The sequence below is a fragment of the Sus scrofa genome, chromosome 1, assembly GCF_000003025.6.
Source record: "Sus scrofa isolate TJ Tabasco breed Duroc chromosome 1, Sscrofa11.1, whole genome shotgun sequence".
Classification (NCBI taxonomy): domain Eukaryota; kingdom Metazoa; phylum Chordata; class Mammalia; order Artiodactyla; family Suidae; genus Sus; species Sus scrofa.
In genome coordinates, this window is record NC_010443.5 from 160,188,132 (window position 1) to 160,200,535 (window position 12,404).

Sequence of the window (12,404 nt, forward strand, 5' to 3'; positions counted from 1 at the left end):
GCTGCAAATCTCTGCCATGATCATAAAGAGTAATAACCTAAGGCTGATTGAATTTATATGACATGCCAGGGACCATCCCAAACACTTTACATGCACTGTCTTTTTTTTTTCATTTTTGAAGTTTTATTGAAGTATAGTTGATTTACAATGTTATGATAATTACCACTGTACAACAAAGTGGTTCAGTTATACATGTACATGTCCATTCATTGAATGCTCACAGCAAATACTATGAGGAAGTTACTTTTATTACATTCCTTTTCACAGATGTGGAAACTGAGGTATCAAGAAATTAAATAGTTTTCCAACGGCCTTGTGGATTTTAAGCTGCTCAGTCAAAATCTGAACACAAACAAGCCTGAAAGGAAATATAGGAAAATGAAAACAGCTTGATTTATTCTGTAGATGGGATTGTGGGTTCTTTTGTTTTGATTTTTGTTAATGGCAAAATAAAGCTATGATCATATTTTTTAAAAAATTTAACAATTTCCAATCTGTGAACAAACCGTATACTGGGATTATCAGCCAGGGGAGTTTGAAGGGTATGTGGTTTGTAGACAGACACTGCTGTATTTGAATCTCTATCCAGCACTTATTAAAGATGATAAATTGAGGCATTTACTTAACCTCTCTGAGTTTCGATTTTCTTATTTATGAAATGAGTATAATAATACCTGTATTGAAGACCTTTTCAAAGTACAGTGCCTAAAATATACTCATTCAACAAGTGCTCTCTCCTTTCCCCAACTACAGCTTTGCTTTGATAGTTTTCAGAACCAGCTACCTAGTTTCCTATTTAAAACAATAAAATTAGTTGTTGTTTAAACTTCAAACCAGCCAACAAATCTGTGTCACTTGCAATTTATCAGAGGTATTATACTAGGAGTGCTATTTTAACAATATGTACCCATCACTCCTAATATTGCTTCCATGGGGAAATGAAATCCAAATTACAATTGGTATGACAGAGATTGGTGCTGTGGGGCCCAAAAGTGAGAACTGCCTTCTGCTTTCCTTCTTTACCCCATGCCCACCCCAGCCATGGCATTGACTCTCCATTTAATAATGTTGAACATGTACAGCCAGTGGTGAGTAAGGCGTGAGAATAAGGACTAAGGAGGAGACTAGGATAGAGATTTCTCAAAAAAGAGATCAGTCAGTTTTCTTCAATTCTCTATAGCTGTTCTAGAGAATGTGAACAGTCTCCTGATGGCCTCTCATGACTAAAGGATCACTGCTTCCATTAGTGGGTTCTCAGGCCCTAGAACTGACTCTACATCTCCCACTGGCAAATTCATAAAATAGAATACTTATAGTGAATTCTTAGAAACAATGTGATGTACAAAGACTTCTGCTAAGCTTACAGTCAGGCACTATCTATGTACTTATCTATGGGAACACACAATGGATTCTATCACTGTTTAGCAACATGGATAGAATCAGTTAATCAGGACATTATTTACTGTGGGGTGTTCTAGGTGTGTTACGCCCCAAAGCTTCTCTGTTTGAAATGGTATTAAAAATGTATTGGATTGAGGGAATGGGGGAAAAAAAAAGAAGAAATTGTCAAGTGAATAAATGAATGCATTTAGCCATAAGGCCAGTAATGAAACTAAACAAAATTAAAAGGCATGAGAAAGGGAAGAAGCACACTTCCAGATGTGATCTGAAAAGAGATGGTGGGTTGAGGGAGTGCTAATCAATCATGCTTTCTCAAGCAGTTCTCCAGCAATGAATTCCGATATTTCCACCCAAAGGTCATTGACATACTTTCATAAAAGGAAGAAGGTAAGCAGAGCACTTCTGTTGCATTAAAAACAAAAAATAAAAATAAGCACACAAGAATATTTTCACTTCCCTGCCTTGAGCTTGATCCATAAAAATCTGTTACTTCTCAAAAATCTTAGATTGACATCATCAAATGAGTTTTTCTTTTTTTTCCCCTGCTAGAGAACCCAGTCCCTCTATTTGCACTGTTGCTTTTATCACTGTGATTATATTCCTTCAAATGAACAACCTATTTTTGTGAAACCATGAGGCATAGCATAAAGAATATCCAACTTTTCATGCCTCTCATCTTCATGAAACCATGACAAAAGTAATGAAGATAAGACTGATACAAAATAACACTAGAAAGCTAGTTTTAATCATTTGAGAGATCAGTGCTTTCTACCTTTTTTTTTTTTTTTTTTTTTTTTTGTCCAAAGTGTCATTTCAGACAACTGCTTTGATACATCCTGGGCTGCTGGCATTTGGGTTGATAACCTAATAGTTTGGAGGACACAGCTCGGGAATTACAGCATTAGAATTTGGAAGGCTTAACACACAAAGTCATCAGCAGGAGACCTGAGTTGTGGGTGGAACTTGTTCTCTGCATACATCTAGGTTCTGAACATTGGATGGGATGGAGCAGTCCCATAGCAAGAAGATTAGCACCTAGAAGTTATATGAAAAATTTCAGTGAGTCCTGGATTAACACTAAGCCTTAGAGTTAACAGCGTGATAAAATGCAGCAATTTTCCACCTGTATCACACATCCCATCCCAAACTACATAGCTGCCAAGTAAGCCCAAAAAATCTGCTGTGTACAACCGGATCCTCTTAAGCGTCTTTACCATCACAGACCTGCTTTGTTTGGGGTAAATATGAGGACAAATACAAGAAAATAGGACTGGAAATATTGAGGGAAAAATTCCAAAACATAAAGGTTTATTTACTCTTCTTTATAGCTCTTCAGTCAAAAGACCATTGTTAGACTAAAAATATTTTGTAAATGATATAATAATTTGGGGAGTAATTACTTTCAGAACATTGTACTTATGTTTTAAAGTAACAGAGAAATAATGACTAAAGGGAAGAAAATATGTCAGGACTGTAGTTTTGAATTTCTTTATCTCAAAGGATTATTTCCCTGAGTACATGAAAACAGGTTAGGGGTGAGCATGTGTAATTTGAAAGCATCTAGTAAGAGTTCAGAAATCTGGCTGCTCTGGATATTTGGAAATATTGATTATTGTTGTGGTTCTTTTTTTCTAGATATTTTGGTTTTTGAATACAGTCACTGGGTTGAATTCACAGAAAGTATAGGATGAAATAGGTAAATATTGGTAATGTCTCCAGGACTTTTTAGCTTAAAGGGAGGAGATTAATGACAATAAATAAATTTAGGGTCTGGGGTAGGGAGGTTATGAAGGCCAAGTTTATATCCTTTCCTGAGCCACTTTTGGGATTCTTGTGACCTCATAGAATTCTCTTACTAGGAGGTCATGTTTCCTGATTGGACAAAAGAGAAATGGAAGGACCGAAAATAGCCACATAGCTGTTCTAAAAGGGTTCCTAATTTAACAAAGCCACATAGGCATTGAAAATGGAATATTTTTCTCTATCAAAGCCTTTGCTGTCCTTGCCTTCCATATTGTTTTAATTTATGATAGGAATAAAAAGATGGGAAAAATGACAAAATAACCGTCAGAGATAAGTCTAAGGAAATGAAGATCAGGATGTAACAGCAGTAAAACTTTTATGTTTGAGCATCTTTGCAGAATGAGTAGGATTTCCAGAATGTTCTCAAATTACTTATTAAGCACTTTGTGCCAGGCTCCATGTTAGACCATGCTGATTCCATGTGGAACTCTCCATAGCTCCAGGCAGATGATGGAGATAACACAAGAGTTACCTAGAAAAGGCTGCAGTGTGGACTGGATGTTAGGAGGAAGCCTGTAGACTGTGGCAAAAGCACCGAGTGTTATGCCACTACTACTTCTAATGAGAAAAATGGTGGAGAAGACTAATTTAGGGGATAAGGCAGAATGAAGGGATCAAGTCAAAAGAACCCAGTAAAAATTATATACATTTCTCACTCCTACTGCCATCACTTTTATCTCCCTGAGTAAGCAGTTGTCCCACAGAACTGAATGTTTTCTCTTTAATAAAGATTGTAATAAAAGATAGGCAATGCGTGATATGGACCCTGAAAACTCCACTTAAGAAACTTGCTAAAATTTCCCCTGTGACCAAGAAAGGAATCTAATCACATTCAAGTATAAAATGGTATTTTATTTGGAAAATAATTTAGAAGAAAATGTGAGAGTTCCCTATATTCCTTCATGTAGAGTCTTGGAATTTCTATTTGAGGGCCAGTTCTGGACAGGCTTGCCTGCAGGACTAATGATGTAGGAAGCAAGTATAAGGAGAATGTAAGTCTAGAAGGCACGGAGGTGGCATTAATAAATGTAAGTAGGACTCTTCAGAAATGTGCAGAGAGGTGAGCTGTTATTTGCACTGTACATATTTTAGCATCTGTTATTTGAAGATGCATTTAGGAATTAAGATTTAATTAAAAATAAATTCAAAAAAAGCACCTCTAAGAGATCCATAGGGGTAGGTTAAGTTCCAAAGTTTTACAACACAATACTCTGATCATTAATGTTATCAATAGAGGAAAAAGTTTAATTTCTTCAGCCAAAAGATGAGTAAAGTGGCTGCTCCAGTTTCCCCAGCACCACAGAAAGTGTAATATACTGAGTGCAGTGTGCTGTTATTGTGTTATTACATCAATTCTCCAGGCAATTAGTCTCATGGACCTGTACCAAACTGGCATGTTTTCCTCTTTCTGTACCTCTTGGAATATCTTAAATGCTTCAGGACAGATCTTTTTTTTTTTTCCCACAGATTCAAATTAATAATTGTGATTAGGATTTCCCTGGTGGATCAGTGGGTTAAGGATCTGATGTTGTCACTGCTCTGGCTTTGGTTACTATGGTGGCACCAGTTTGATCCCTGGCTCAGGAACTGCCACATGCCTGGGATGTGACCAGTGTGATTAATGGACCAATGAATTAATTTAATTTGGGTTTTAGTAAAACATAATCTCCTTCTCTTGTGAATTCAAACTTTTGATCTTGAGATTATCAATCCTAGGTGATGAGCCTAATTTTTTTGGCGTTTCCTGTGACATGGTAAAATAAGATGTTAAAGTGGAACTATTTCTGCCTCAGTTTCAACTGTGCTGCCAATGCCATGCTGACATGGGTGTCAGACATACCTTCCAGATGGGGAATTTACAAATGAAATTATAGAAAACTTGTTCCATGATTCTTGGATCCCTTAACCAGATTCAGAATATAAAAAATTGGTCAGAGTGGAAAGAGGAATGGATCCTTGCATTGCTGTGGTGTAGGCCTGCAGCTATAGCTCTGATTCAACCCCTAACCTGGAAAGTTCCATATGCTGCAGTTGCTGCCCTAGGAAAAAGTCAGTAGTACTGATCTTGTTATTGTTAAAATTCTGATATGTTGTTCATCATGGATTTAGCTTCAATGATGTTGATTTTAAAAAATACATAAAATATTATTTATTTTAACTCAGAATTTTGGTCTCCTTTTATATTTTGTGCCCAAGTATCTTAGTCTCACCTTTGTCCTGGCCCTGTTTGGAACAGTTAACTTTTCCAAAGGAAGAAAACTTGGTGTCTCTTATTTGTAGGAACCATATTTCTCTCCCTCCCTCCCACATTATCATTTTACTGCCAGATATTTTGTCTTTCCCAGACTCCTCTGGAGACTTTCACTTTCCAATCCATCCACAGATGTCTCTCTAGGCATCCACCCCCGTGACTTCAGTATTGCTGCTTGGTGTAATGTTGCACTTATACATGTGGCCAAAAGGTAACAGAAGTTTCTTCTCTAATAATATAAGTGTTTTAATCTAATGTTCTAAACCAGGACTTGGCAAACCTTTTGTGTTCAATGGCCAGAGAGGAAATATTTTAGGCTTTGCACACCACCCATCTCTGTTGCAGCTGCTCAGCTCTGCCATTGTAATGCCAAAGCAGCCACAGATAGTATGTGAATAAATTGATGTGATCATTCCAGTAAACTTTTATTTAGAAAAACCAATGCATGGACGGCTTGACCCATAGGCCATAGTTTGCAAACCCCTCTTTAAAGCTATGGTGCTTAATTACCCCATATTTTTTTTTTCCTTAGCAGCAATTAAAAAAGGAATAAGAATCTTTAAGATAATTGCTTATAGAGATCTTTATCCATTTATTTTTTTTAACTATGAGAGCATTGACAGCCTTTTTTAAAAATTAATCTGTTTCCTATGCATGAACACTCATCAGGTAATAAATGAGTGGCCTATTTTTATAATAGCTTGCATTTATTGGCAAGACCACTTATATAAATTGTATAAATGAATCCTTAAAACAACTGTGCAGTTGTTATTATTATTCCCATTTTAAAGATGAGTCAAAATTCAAGCAACTTGCCTAAGGCCACAGAATCATTGTTGGGTAGATCTGGGCAATGAGTCGAGGCCTTCAAAGTCCTAAGCCTCTCCACAGAAGAGCTCCTGCTGAAACAAACACACAGTGTGGCTTAATTAGAGTAATTTTTGGATTAACATGGAAGAAAAAAAGAAGTATGGTCTTAAATACGGAAAAACTACCCAAAAATGGGATTAGCAGGCAGGGGGCAAGTATTTTGATGATCTTGCATTGAAGGTTGACCTAGGATGGGTTATGATTTTATGGAGCTTAGGGAGCTTATATTGGGGTTTAGATGTTTCTTTCCTGTTGAAGTTTGTACCTCATTTCATACTTAACCGTGAAGGTAAATGACCCTGACCACTCACTGTAGTATTCCTTGAGGTGACTCCTCCTTACCTTTTCTAATTACTTTAACTCTCCGTAGAGAATAACCTAAATATGCTTCTTGGGCTTAGGTCTGCAATGATACCCTTAAGCATTACAGCGGTGGCAAGAACTGAGGGAAGCTAAAGAATGTATTTTTGTTTTCTGTATTTGGAAAAGCAATACACACATGTATGTATGTATACCCACATGTGTGCATGTATATGTATGTGTATACATGTGTGTATGTGTGTGTGAGAGTGCAGTCATCTGTACTTTGGTACATATTCTGTTTTTCTTATTATTTATTTATTTTTCTTTCTGTACATCATGGGGATAAAGTTACTTTTACAAGTATACATTTTTTTTCCACCCTTTGTTCTGTTGCAATATGAGTATCTAGACATAGTTCTCAATGCTACTCAGCAGGATCTCCTTGTAAATCTATTCTAAGTTGTGTCTGATAAGCCCAAGCTCCCGATCCCTCCCACTCCCTCCCTCTCCCGTTGGGCAGCCACAAGTCTATTCTCCAAGTCCATGATTTTCTTTTCTGTGGAGATGTTCATCTGTGCTGGATATTAGATTCCAGTTATAAGTGATATCATATGGTATTTGTCTTTCTGACTCATTTCACTCAGTATGAGAGAGTCTCTAGTTCCATCCATGTTGCTACAAATGGCATTATGTCATTCTTTTTGATGGCTGAGTAGTATTCCATTGTGTATATATACACCACTTCTTCCTAATCCAATCATCTGTTGATGGACATTTGGGTTGTTCCCATGTCCTGGCTATTGTGGACAGTGCTGCAATGAACATGCGGGTGCATGTGTCTCTTTTAAGTAGAGTTTTGTCTGGATATCTGCCCAAGAGTGGGATTGTGGGGCCATATGGAAGTTCTATGTATAGATTTCTAAGGTATCTCCAAACTATTCTCCATAGTGGCTGTACCAGCTTACATTCCCAGCAGAAGTGCAGGAGGGTTCCCTTTTCTCCACAGCCCCTCCAGCACTTGTTATTTGTGGACTTATTAATGATGGCCATTCTGACTGGTGTGAGGTGGTATCTCATGGTAGTTTTGATTTGCATTTCTCTTATAATCAGCGATGTTGAGCATTTTTTCATGTGTTTGTTGGCCATCTGTATATCTCCCTTGGAGAACGATCTATTCAGGTCTTTTGCCCATTTTTCCATTGGGTGATTGGCTTTTTTGCTGTTGAGTTGTAAAAGTTGCTTATATATTCTGGAGATGAAGCCCTTGTCAGTTGCATCATTTGAAACTATTTTCTCCCTTCTGTTAGTTGTCCTTTTGTTTTCTGTTGGGTTTCCTTTGCTGTGCAAAAGCTTGTCAGTTTGATGAGGTCCCATTGGTTTATTTTTGTTCTTATTTCTCTTGCTTTGGGAGCCTGACCTGAGAAAATATTCCTGATGTTGATGTCAGAGAGTGTTTTGCCTATGTTCTCCTCTAGGAGTTTGACGGTGTCTTGTCTTCTATTTAAGTCTTTTGGCCATTTTGAGTTTATCTTTGTGCATGGTGTGAGGGTGTGTTCTCGTTTCATTGCTTTGCATGCAGCTGTCCAGGTTTGCCAGCAATGCTTGCTGAGTAGACTTTCTTTTTCCCATTTTATGTTCTTGCCTCCCTTGTCAAAGATTAATTGACCATAGATGTCAGGGTTTATTTCTGGGTTCTCTAATCTGTTCCATGGGTCTGTCTGTCTGTTTTGATACCGGTACCACACTGTTTTGGTGACTGTGGCTTTGTAGTATTTCTTGAAGTTTGGGAGAGTTATGCCTCCTGCTTGGTTTTTGTTTCTCAGGATTGCTTTGGCGATTCTGGGTCTTTTGTTGTTCCATATAAATGTTTGGATTGTTTGTTCTAGTTCTGTGAAAAATGTTGTGGGTAATTTGATAGGGATTGCATTGAATCTGTAGATTGCTTTGGGTAGTATGGCCATTTTTACAATATTGATTTTTCCAATCCAGGAACATGGACTATCTTTCCATTTCCTTACATCTTCTTTAGTTTCTTTGATTAAAGTTTTATGGTTCTTGGCATAAAAGTCCTTTACCTCCTTGGTCAGGTGTATTCCGAGGTATTTGATTTTGTGAGGTGCAATTTTAAACGGTATTGCATTTTTGTATTCCTTTTCTAATATTTCATTGCTGGTATACAGAAATGTGACTGACTTCTGAATGTTAATCTTATATCCTGCTACTTTGCTGAATTTATTAATCAGTTCAAGTAGTTTTTGGGTTGAGTCCTTCGGGTTTTCTAGGTATAGTATCATGTCATCTGCATACAGTGACAGTTTGATCTCTTCTCTTCCTATATGGATGCCTTTTATTTCTTTGGTTTGTCTAATTGCTGTGGCTGGGACTTCCAAAACTATGTTGAAGAGCAGTGGTGAGAGTGGGCATCCCTGTCTTGTTCCAGATTTGAGTGAGACGGCTTTCAGTTTTTCCCCCTTGAGGATTATTCTGTTTTTCTTGAATACATACAGACCTGCTGTTTTATAATTAGTTACCACAAGCCTCATATTTTTCAAAATATTAGATATTTTCACCTCCAAACCATTTTATATTTTAAAATGGTTTCATGATTTAGTGAACTATTAATTATTGGAATAATACATAAATGTAAGGTTAAGATTCAATTGAAATAACCACATTGATAGCTTTGCTGTATTTGTGTCTAGAGTAAGGAAAACATCAGGGAGCACGATATATGTGTCCTTGACCTTGGGGCATATGCCTAAATACAGGCATTGTTCCCAGTTTTCCTAGAGTAAAATTGTTCTGTGTCATGTAGAAAAAGGAAGAAAAGTTATTTTTTACATATTGCTATGCTGTTAAAGTGCTACATATCTACTTGAAGAAACCATGAAAGTTTAAGAAAATGAATTTGTGAGTTATTGGGGTAAAATTCCTGCAGAATAAAAATATGGGCCAAATACAACTTTCTAAATAAATGAAAGCCAGAGCAGTGAATACTAAAGAGAGTTAGAAAAGGCAGGAGGGTGACCTTTCTAGGTAGTTGGCTCTGTGATATGCCATCTAAACTTTTAAAGCTCTCCAGTGGTGGGAAGGCACTACAAAAATGCATCATTGATTATATTTAAATGAATATCTTAAAATGTTCATTTTTATGTTTTAACATTATAGAGCTACTTCATTAAATGCAAAGACCAACACCATCTCATAATTAGTTTAGCAATGGCCAGGATATTTTGTGGACAAGATTGACTCTGCTTGTGTGAACATTTGGAAACCTTCTATTGATTCATTTTTCTTTTTTATTTAAACACTTTGTTTGGATGAAACCTTTTCATTGCTGGTGCCTGCCTAATTCTATATACGTTTTCCCTTAAGCATCTTTCAACTAGTAGCAAAAAAGTTTCCAAAGAAGACTGAGAATATTAAAGATGCTGAAAGAATGTCTCAATATTTGCAAATTTATATCTGGTTTCAAATACTAACTTTTTCTCTTCTCTCTCACCAGAGATTGATGTAAACAAATAAGAAGCATGAGGGCATTGATAAAAGCTCATTACAGTAATCTTTTCTTTATTTTCTCTCAGCAAAAAGATTTTGCAGGTTAGTAGGAATTGTTCAAGTCTTATTTTATCTTATATTTCTTAATTTTATGACAAAATGCATATAATGGTCTAACAGAATGTTCTTCATATTTACTTACTCAGGCATAACAGACCCCATCAACCTATGTCTTTGTTGTGTGCTGAGTCTTCCTGCTATAAGCATCTTCTTTCCTCTAACAGTGCTTATAATTCCTGAGGGTACTCCTTAGTCTCTCTGTGACAGGTAACCTCATTTACATGAAACGTGTTCTTTGGAAGAACCAATTACTTCACTTGATAGCAATCATTATCAAATCTAAATTGATTCATTTATCAACTGTATTAGGTATATCGAGACCCTGAGCCAATGGGAAATAGAAAATGCACATTGTAATGGAGCAGATAGTTTCAGACATCGAGGGGGCAGGTGCAGTGAAACGCAGTAAGAGGAACCCTCAGTTTCAGCAAAGGAATTGATGGTTTGAAGATTGTGGGGTGAGTTTGTGTGCCTATGTGTGAATTCTAATTTCTGTATATTTCATTTACATTATAAGGGTGTTTTTAGGAATTGTGTTTCATCCATCTGTATATAGGTTTAAAGGGTTTGTGTGTCACCAGGGGATGGATAAATCTCCAGGAGACAAGAGACTAACTAGACTCTCTAGTTAGTAATTGTAACAAGAGACTAACTCTCTAGTTAGTAACTGTGACAAGAGATTAGACTCTCTAGTTGGTAGTAAATGTGACAAGAGACTAACTAGACTCTGCCTTTGCTGACATTATCCGCAGTCTTGATGGCTCTTTTTCGGGGTGACAGCACTGGGAATATGGAAAGCGTTTCTTCTTTTGGTCTTGATTACTTGTTAACTTTCATGTTAAGAACCACGAACACAAGGGAGACTGAAAGGTCACAACCTTCCCTTTGGGCCTGTAGGTCCAAATCAGGAAATTAATCTGTCAAGGAACATTCAAGAGGTGACAAGAGGAGGAGGGTGGGAAGATCAACGAGGAGGTCCTGAAATGGAGCAGGATAAAGGTTTTTATTTTTTCCCTTGGTCCATAAAGACAGACACATTTCTTGGGAACATTATTCTGGGACCAAGACCCAGGCAAATTTTCTAGAAGCCAAAATGAACCCAGTATGGTGGTAAGAGATGGAACTAGAACTGCTTCCCACCCTCTTTTTTTCATCCAAGACTCTTGGGCTATCCTCTGTTGCTAAGCTTCTTCTTAACCCTATAATTCCTTTCTATCATTCTCCCTCTCACTCTAACTCACCTATGTAAGAACTGTAATTACCAGACCTGTTATGTGGCAGGCAGTGTTCTTGGAATTGGGGAGAGAATAGATAAGTAGCCTTCAAAATACCCACAATTTTTTTTTTTTTTTTTGTTCTCAAGAACTAGCAGTGTGTTCTCAGCTCTGATTCCTCCGTAATGACTACTCTCAATATTTTTCTTTCTTTTTGCTTTTCTTAGGATCATACCCACAGCATATGGAAGTTCACAGGATAAGGGATGAATCAGAGCTGCAGCTGCTGGCCTATGCCACAACCGCAGCAATGCCAGATCCAAGCCACGGATCCTTCACCCACTGAGTGAGGCCAGGGATCGAACCTGAATCCTCATGGATACTAGACGAGTTCATAACCTGCTGAGCCATGATGGGAACTTCTTCAGTATTTTTCTTGAACATTAAATTTGTTGAGAGAGGACCACACCCATCATCTGTACTTCTTCCATTAGGTTCCAATAGATTCTGAACCCTATCTATCAATTCCAATATAACTGTAGTTACTAAAGTCACCAATGACCAACTAGTTGAAAAACCCAGCTTATGCCGAATTGGCTTCTCCACTGCACTTGGCACTATTGGTTACTCTTTCCTTCCTGAAATTGCTTATCTGGGATCTTCTCTCTTATCACCACTTCTTATTTTTATTTGCCCTTTTATTGTTAATGAATTTTAGGTGTATGTTACTGTCCTTTTTCTTTGACTAACAAATCTTTCCTAGAAGATCTTACTCACTTCAAAGTCCTTGTAAGGATAATTGTTGTAAGTATATCAATAATTAGCATGTGTTCAAACTCAATCCTAAGTGATTTATATTACAATATATAGTTATATGTTGTTACTTCTCTCAAAATTATTGAAAATGTAACAATAGTTTCTCCATTTCAAAGTTGGGGAACTTG

At 37.1% G+C, this 12,404-nt stretch overlaps 1 long non-coding RNA gene across 16 annotated transcripts in view; it reads left to right on the forward strand.

Moving 5' to 3' along the window:
- LOC102165284 overlaps positions 1–12,404 on the forward strand; it is a 329,937-nt gene that overhangs the window by 34,986 nt on the left and 282,547 nt on the right. For 2 of the 16 annotated variants that reach the window (XR_002346116.1, XR_002346124.1), the window contains one exon: positions 268–930. The exons of 13 other annotated variants lie outside the window; for them this stretch is intronic. This is a non-coding gene — a long non-coding RNA (uncharacterized LOC102165284). Of the gene's footprint in view, positions 1–267; positions 931–5,549; positions 5,667–10,133; positions 10,229–10,332; positions 10,454–10,555; positions 10,710–12,404 lie in introns of those variants that run through there. One more of the 16 variants, XR_002346122.1, reaches the window with a different exon arrangement.